A 7649-nucleotide genomic window follows, 5' to 3' on the forward strand; every position below is an offset into this window, starting at 1 on the left:
TAATATATATATGGGTGATTCTCACGAAATATAACAATTCACTGTCCCTTGTTCCAAGATCTAATACTATGATGCTAAAAGAACTTTTTTCTTCAAAAAATTAATAAATAGCTTGCTGTTAGCATTTCTAAATGACTTTGCACTAGCATTGACTGTTTTGTATAGTTAAAAAATTTAATTGAACTTCAAAATTTCATGTTTCTGGCATGTCACAAACAATGTTTTACAATAATAACTAGCTTCAAAACTTCCCATAAATTTTTCAATATCTAATTTCTTTTATCTCAACCATTGCAAGCATTTCTAGAATGTACGCAGAGGGTATTATTTACAAAAACTTCGTTTAAAATAATTTTTTCTATCAATAATTTGCTCGTCCCAAGAAAATCTGTCATTTTCCTGGCTACTTTTATTTCGTGGTTTATAACCAAAATAAATAGAGGCAGCAATCAATATCTTTTGTTAATAGATTGATTAGATACCCTCCTATCTGAACATGTTTTGTTGCATGAATAAAGAACCAACTTTCTGGTTCAAAATCTATTTCAAAAAAATTCTTAAGGTGAGTAGGTTTTTGTGTTGTCATTTTCCTGGCTTCTTGAAATCATTAATAACATAAACTACACAGATTTATCTGAGTTATTTTAAGACGTCCTGTTGTTTTCTACAGAATATAAACGTCTTAGACCAAAATATTAAATTAAAGTTACATGCTATAAAATTGCGAATTTGTCATTATCCTGGCTGTCATTTTCCTGGTTTATGAAGGCCAGGACATTGAAGTGTTACCAGAAGTTTTTTTAACTGCTAATAATGTAAAGAGGGAAAGCAAATATTAACCTAATACCAAGTTTATGTATGATTGTTATAAGATTGAATGTAATCAAAGTTATTTATTTATTTAATGATTGATTATTTTACACAATTCTATTCTGTACATATCAGTAACAAATTTTTTTTTTGATTCTTTCTACAGTGGATAAAAAGAATTAATTTGAGCAATTTATGGTCCATCTAACATAAAGGCTTAAGTTGAGTTACTTACTATTAGCTGTTAATGACTGTTTTTAAAATTTCTAAGCTAATATGTCATTTTCCTGGCATTCAAGATCTGGTGAATTTCTATTTTATTTTTTTTTCTCAAGCAAATGTCCATAAACTACACTGTTGTCTGTAAGATATTAATAAATGTAACTAAAGAAGTATACAAGAAGAAATTTAGATTATTTTGAAGACTTTAAATTTGAGGAAATTATTTGGTCCGAATTGTCATGTTTCCAAAGAATCACCCATATATATTTAAGGAAATGGCTCTACACGTAATTATTCTCTTCATTTAATTTATGAAAATATATTTTCTGTCTTCTTTAAGTTGAGAGTAAGTAAGGAAATCGTAGATATTATTTTTTTATTTTTTTAATTCCTTTATCAAAAAGAAAAGTCAAACAAACTGCCTTTTTACGTTGTTTTCAACCTAGACATTTAATTAAATAATGTTTTTACATTTATTGTATAATGACATTTATTGTATAATGTTTCGAATATGAATTACTTATTGTTATTGACCATTGACAAATTAGACAATTATGACAAAAAACCGTTTTTATTTATTTATTTATTTATTTATTTTTTTTTTGGTTTGAGAGATTGTTTATTAAGGAAAATCATTTTGACTTTATAAATGCATTTCAAGAATTGTTTTTCAGCCGATTTTTTTATTATTCTAATTTCAATATTTATAAATATATTATTAATTTTGAAAGCTCAATATTATTATTTTTTTTTTAAATTTAAGAAACGTGAACATTTGTTGAATAAAAGTATATTTCTCTTATATTATTTAACCTGCATTTTTGACATTATTTACTTTGATATGACTTTCATACGTATGATTATATTATGGATTAGTGTCATAAAAAACAGCAAAAATTTCTTTCATGGGAAAATATTTCAATAGAGAAAATTTGTGTTATGTGTTAAAATTTGTTGTTTTTATTTAGAAAACATCGTCATGACATTTGAGATTAAGGTATCCGACTAGGTGCGGAGGCATTTTTTTTTAATTTCTTGTTATGTAATATTTTTTGTACATTTTTTAAAACATCATAGCTTAAAACTTGCTACTAAAGTAATAAAACAACGATACAAACATAAAAAAATATTAAAAATGGTACATATTTGGTAAAAAACCGGCAAAAAAAATGGAATAACGCAAAACACTCTAACACAAAATGAATTTAATATAATTAGTTTTCCTTTTGCATGACATAGGAGAAGACAATGACCCAAAAACTAAGAAAAATTTTAAAAATTTTAAAAGTTATAAACTTTTGAATGTTACAACACAAAAATTCTTTAAATTTTTGGGGTAGCAATTAAGAAAAAACCTCTAAAATAACAATCATGCTATATACACATTTATCAGTGGGTCATTGCCTTCACAAAACATTAATTAATAACTGTGAAAAATTTCAACTTGATTACTTTGTAAGTTTTTAAGATATAATGTTTTAGTAACGCTAAATTTACTCAAAAATAGATTTTTCAATAAACGTGTTTAAAGTTTACATTTCAAGTTTTTTGTGGTATATGTTGCTAATATTATTCTAAAATGACTTCATTTCTAGTTAGCTAATCTTCACAAATAAAACAGTTTTAGAAACAGAAGTGTGTGGAGAAAAAAACTAGTGAATAAAAAAAGATAAAAAATTTTGTCAAAATTGACGTTCTAGACCTAGTCGGATACCTTAAGGGTATATTTCGCATTTTGATGAGAATAAAAAACATATTTTGTATTTGATTAAACTCCATTTATATGTAAGACGATTATTTTGTTATTTATATATTAGACAAATATTTTGTTATGTGCAAAATTGAATTTAAATTTAGGAGCATACACATGGGCTTTTTTATGATCTAGTTATTCAAATCATTTTTTAAATATTTATCAGCGGTTCGATTAACATGATAAAATATCGGATATTTTTTATATTTTTCGAAAATATGATTCAGTGAAACTTTTAGAAAAGATATCCTCTATTTACGATCTTTTTCGGGAGGCGCAGAATTTTTTCCATGGACTTTGTGCTGAAGAAAACATTTAGGAGAGTCCATTTAAACCTCTCCCATTGACCGAATGAACTCCTGCACCAAATGCGGAAAAGGTCAAATAAGGAAATATTAAAAAATATCAAAATAAAAAATTTAACTAACAAATAAGTAGATTAAAACGTATTCAAAATATTTGTGTGAAAGACCTGACTTAGCATAATTGGAGCCCGGGGGCAAAAAACTTCTTTGAGGGCCCCCTCCTGCTTCAGTACTTCAGTAATGAAGAACCAGACTTTATGGAGGTATTTAAATTTTTCTATCCTAGGAAAAAAAGGTACCGGAAAAAAAGGTACCGGAAAGAAAGGTCCCGGAAAAAAAGGTACCTGGAAAAAAAAGGACCCGGTAAAAAAGGTACCTGTGTAGGGAAAATTCTGTAGGGGAAAATATTTGAAATGAGAAGATTAGATTGAAGCGCTTTTTGCTGTTCCGTTTTTTTTGGGTTTTTTTTTTTGGTTTTTGGTTTTCTACATGTTTTTTTTTTCGCGTCGCGTGATTTCAAAGTGCTTTTTATCCAACTTTTGTTTCTTATTTATGCATTTATTCTTAAAAAGTTAATTAAATATGAAAATGTTCAATAAAATTGTTTATTTATTTTCTAAGATCATGATTCTAGCGGGAATCTTGACTCTATTGAAAAAGTGTTATCAGGCTATATGAAACTTTTAGGGGGGGGGAAGTAAAATTAATGTGTTTCGCTTATAACGCTTCAAATAAAAAAATTTTGACAGGTATTTGCATGTTATTTTCTTTCATTTTTCGCTTTTTTTTTAATTTTGTAATAAGTTACAATTGATAACATAGCACAGAACCTTAGAAAATAACACGTTTTTCACTTAAAAAAATTACAAAAAAAAAGTAAAACATTATTGAAAAATTTAAATAGTATCTTCCCGCTTTAAAAAATAATCAAAGAAGAATAAATAAATGAAATGAAATTTTTTTAAAAAAAGCGTAATACAACCAGCCCATAAGTCCCCCCCCCCTTACCCTTCTCCTTACCTCAATGATCTAATCTGAATTATTACAGATAAAAAGAATATTCATTGAAACAGCGAGAAGCATTCATGCTGCCCAGAAAGCGAGAGGGGAAATAGCCCTACAGATTTTCCCTATGGAGGTACCTTTTTTACCGGGACCTTTTTTTCCGGGACCTTTTTTTCCGGGACCTTTTTTTCCAGGGACCCTTTTTTCCGTATCTTTTTTTCCAGGGACTTTTTTTCCGTCTACCAAATTTTTCACCTCATTATGCATATATAACAAGAAAATTCACTAGAACCTGAAATATCTATAAAGTACCCTCCCCCCTTTAGGTCAGATGAAATATGGTTCCGTCCATTTCATTGATTTTCTGACAATTTTATGTCCATCATGTGAATGCAGTTTTCTGGCTGTTAACTTTGTCATCTAGCTGCGAAAGATTCATGTCCTTGCTGACATTAGGGAGGAATGGATTGAATGGAATTACTACTTAATACGGATCATGTGTTAGTAGGGGACTCTAACCCATGATCCGTCTACCCGTCTGAGGATATTCGTCAGCACTGTGTATGGTGCAAGCCGGATGCGGAATCCCAGTCATGCCTGGGATTCGAACCCGTTTCACCTCATTAGAAGGCGGATGCTTTTTTTTCGCCTCCAAGCCCTGAGCATGTACCTAGGTTATGAAAACCCTTAACCATATAGCCCAGGACTTGACCACTGGTCCAGCTCCACTCCAGCTTAAATAACATGATAGGTAAAAAAAAAAAAAAAATTAAAAAAAAAAATTTTTTTTTACTGAAAGTGGGGAATTTAAGAAGAAATAAGACAAAAAAAAATATTATACATGTGAAATGGGAAATTATTAAAATTCTAATAGATAGTCATTACCCGCTAAGAAGTTCATTACTGTTATTAATCTTTTGGTTATAGTATTGTTTGTAATAAAAGTTTTCTACCAAATTTCAAAATTTTTTTGGGCTAGGTTGACGACTATGGCAGGAGACAGTGTAGGAACAACTAGTGAGGTAATGTTCAGGCGAACCTTGTTGGCCGCAGGTGCAAAGATCAGTATCTGTTATATGCAAGTAATTAAAGAAGGTTGGAAATGGTCCGTGACACGTCAGGAACCAGATGACTTGTTTTGGAGGGATTGTTTTGAAAAAAGTAACATTGTTAATAATTTTGAATGGACGCCTGCCTCTGTCTGAATTATTCAATTGAAATTGCCATTTTGTTAGAAGAGAATCTTTAATACTTCGCTTAAGATATGAAACTGGAAGTGGGTATACGTCATTTTTCGGTTGTCTCGTAGATTGTTTAGCTAAAACATCTGCTTTTTCATTACCTACTCTATTGCTGTGTGCTTTAATCCAAGAAGGCGGACTCTGTATCCCCCGACGATTTTGTCCCTGCGACGAATTTTGTCTATGACAAATAGTCATTGTGACGAATTTTGCCTACGGCGAATTGTCGCCGTGATGAATCCTACCAATGACGAAGTATCACCTCCACGAATTATGCTCACAACGAATTGTTCGCGAGGAATGGTCGCTACAGCGAATTATGCGCGACGTATAGACACAGAGCCGGCTTTGTGGATTAGCAAGCAAGAAATCGACACACATATATTTTTTTCTAATTTTCTAATGTATATTTTAATTATTAAGCTGGAGAGAAAGATAAATATATTTTCAATCTTGTGATGAGAATATTTAAAATATTACTTACCCATGAAAGTTAAGCAAAGTAAGTTAAGAAGGTGTAAAATATTTATGCGTTAAAAAAAAGTGCTTCCAAACGAAACGGCTAAAACCGTGACACTGAAGAATACCCGAGCACTCGCGATGAATCGGTTAATTTCACATGATAATTAGCTTTCATTTTCTTTTTGCTCTATTTACTCCACTCTAAAGGGTGTCACACTGGGCGAATGTTGTATCGAAAAAAAATCACTTCTTATTCTCAATAGAAAGTATATTTTTTTTTTATCGACATTTGAAATTAAAAGTTAAATAAAAATAACAATTAATGCAAAAAATATTTTAAAGTTAATTCTTACTTGGGCCAACATAGAAAATTTTTATAATAGTTACTTTTTACTAACTAATTTTAAAAAAAATTCTAAATTTAATTCTAAATCTAATCTTAAATTAATGAATTAAATTTAATTAATGGAGGATTAATTAATTTTAATTAATATTTAAAAAAAACTGTATTAACATCAAGTGTTATTCACTATAAGTTTAAAAATTGTATTTGAACTAAAATGGATGAATAAAAAGTATTTTATTAACGATTGAAAATTTGAACAAGATGTAGGGAGAGTATGAACTAATAGTAGGAATTGGAAAAAAAAAGCAGTCATTTAGGATTAAATCTCCCAAACCTTTCACTATTTCTAGTTATCGGATTTGAAGTGATTGACTTTATATATGTATATATTTTTTTTGTACACACAGACTGGAAAAAAAATTGCCCATTTATATAAACACATATTAGCATTAAATGTAAATAAATAAGGTAAAGAAAGAGCGCTAAACGTCCGTTTTTGCTTATTTTTCATTAAAAATTTTTTTAACAGTTAGGGTAACAATTTTCACAGTGAAAGATAAGTCACATTTTCAGATTGTATAGGAGAGGAATTTAGACAAAAAAATACTACGATATTCACGCAGTCAGTGAGATAATTCAAGGCATTGTCCTGTTTTTAGTAAAAATTCCGGACACTATAGTTATGCATGATTGGCATGTTTTAAATCATGATTAAAATAAATTGATTTTTTATGAAATAAAGTATTGACATAAATCTGCAGTTTTTGTTCTAAACAATCATTGATTTAGAGCCGTGATCCCTTAGGGCAGGGATGGCGAACCAATGGCACGCGACACAATATTTTGGGCACTCCACCGATCACAATTGTTGTTACACTATTAATTGTTATTACGCTATGAAGCATATGTAACAATTAAATTAAAATTCACAAAAAACAAACAAAATATTAAACAATTATTAATAAAAAAATTAAAAATTAATACTAAAAAACAATTAATAACCGTAAAAAACAAGCTAACAATAAATATCTAGCAAAAAAAAAATCAACAGTCCTGCTTAACTAACATCTTAGAACCTAATATAAGTTATTGGTCATCTAATCTGCAACAACAGAAGTCGCATTGAGGTTACTTTAAGTTGAATTACTTGTATAACTGAGACATTGCAAAATGTATTTTTTTTTCAATGTAAATAAAGAGTTTTGAGTTGATAGTATTTAGTATTATTATTTTCCCAATAATCACGAAGTCAAAATTATTTGACGGCACGTCTATGACCTCATAAATGTTTAATATTAATTTTTTTTAAAGTCGAGAAGTGTTCGTTAGAATTCGTTTTGTTCATTATCCGAATATGTGTTCGTTGTCCGACAAAAAAATTTTCCTGAAAGTGTTCGTTATCCGAATATGTGTTCGTTATCCGAACACAAAAATCTTTCGTGAAAGTGTTCGTTAACCGATTTGTTCGTTAACCGATCTGTTCGTTAACCGATCACCCACTGTAT

At 29.4% G+C, this 7649-nt stretch overlaps 1 protein-coding gene across 2 annotated transcripts in view; it reads right to left on the reverse strand.

Moving 5' to 3' along the window:
• LOC122270034 (uncharacterized) overlaps nt 1–7649 on the reverse strand; it is a 44036-nt gene that overhangs the window by 29836 nt on the left and 6551 nt on the right. The gene's annotated exons all lie outside the window — the stretch shown is intronic.

Source organism: Parasteatoda tepidariorum, chromosome 6 (assembly GCF_043381705.1).
Source record: "Parasteatoda tepidariorum isolate YZ-2023 chromosome 6, CAS_Ptep_4.0, whole genome shotgun sequence".
Lineage (NCBI taxonomy): Eukaryota > Metazoa > Arthropoda > Arachnida > Araneae > Theridiidae > Parasteatoda > Parasteatoda tepidariorum.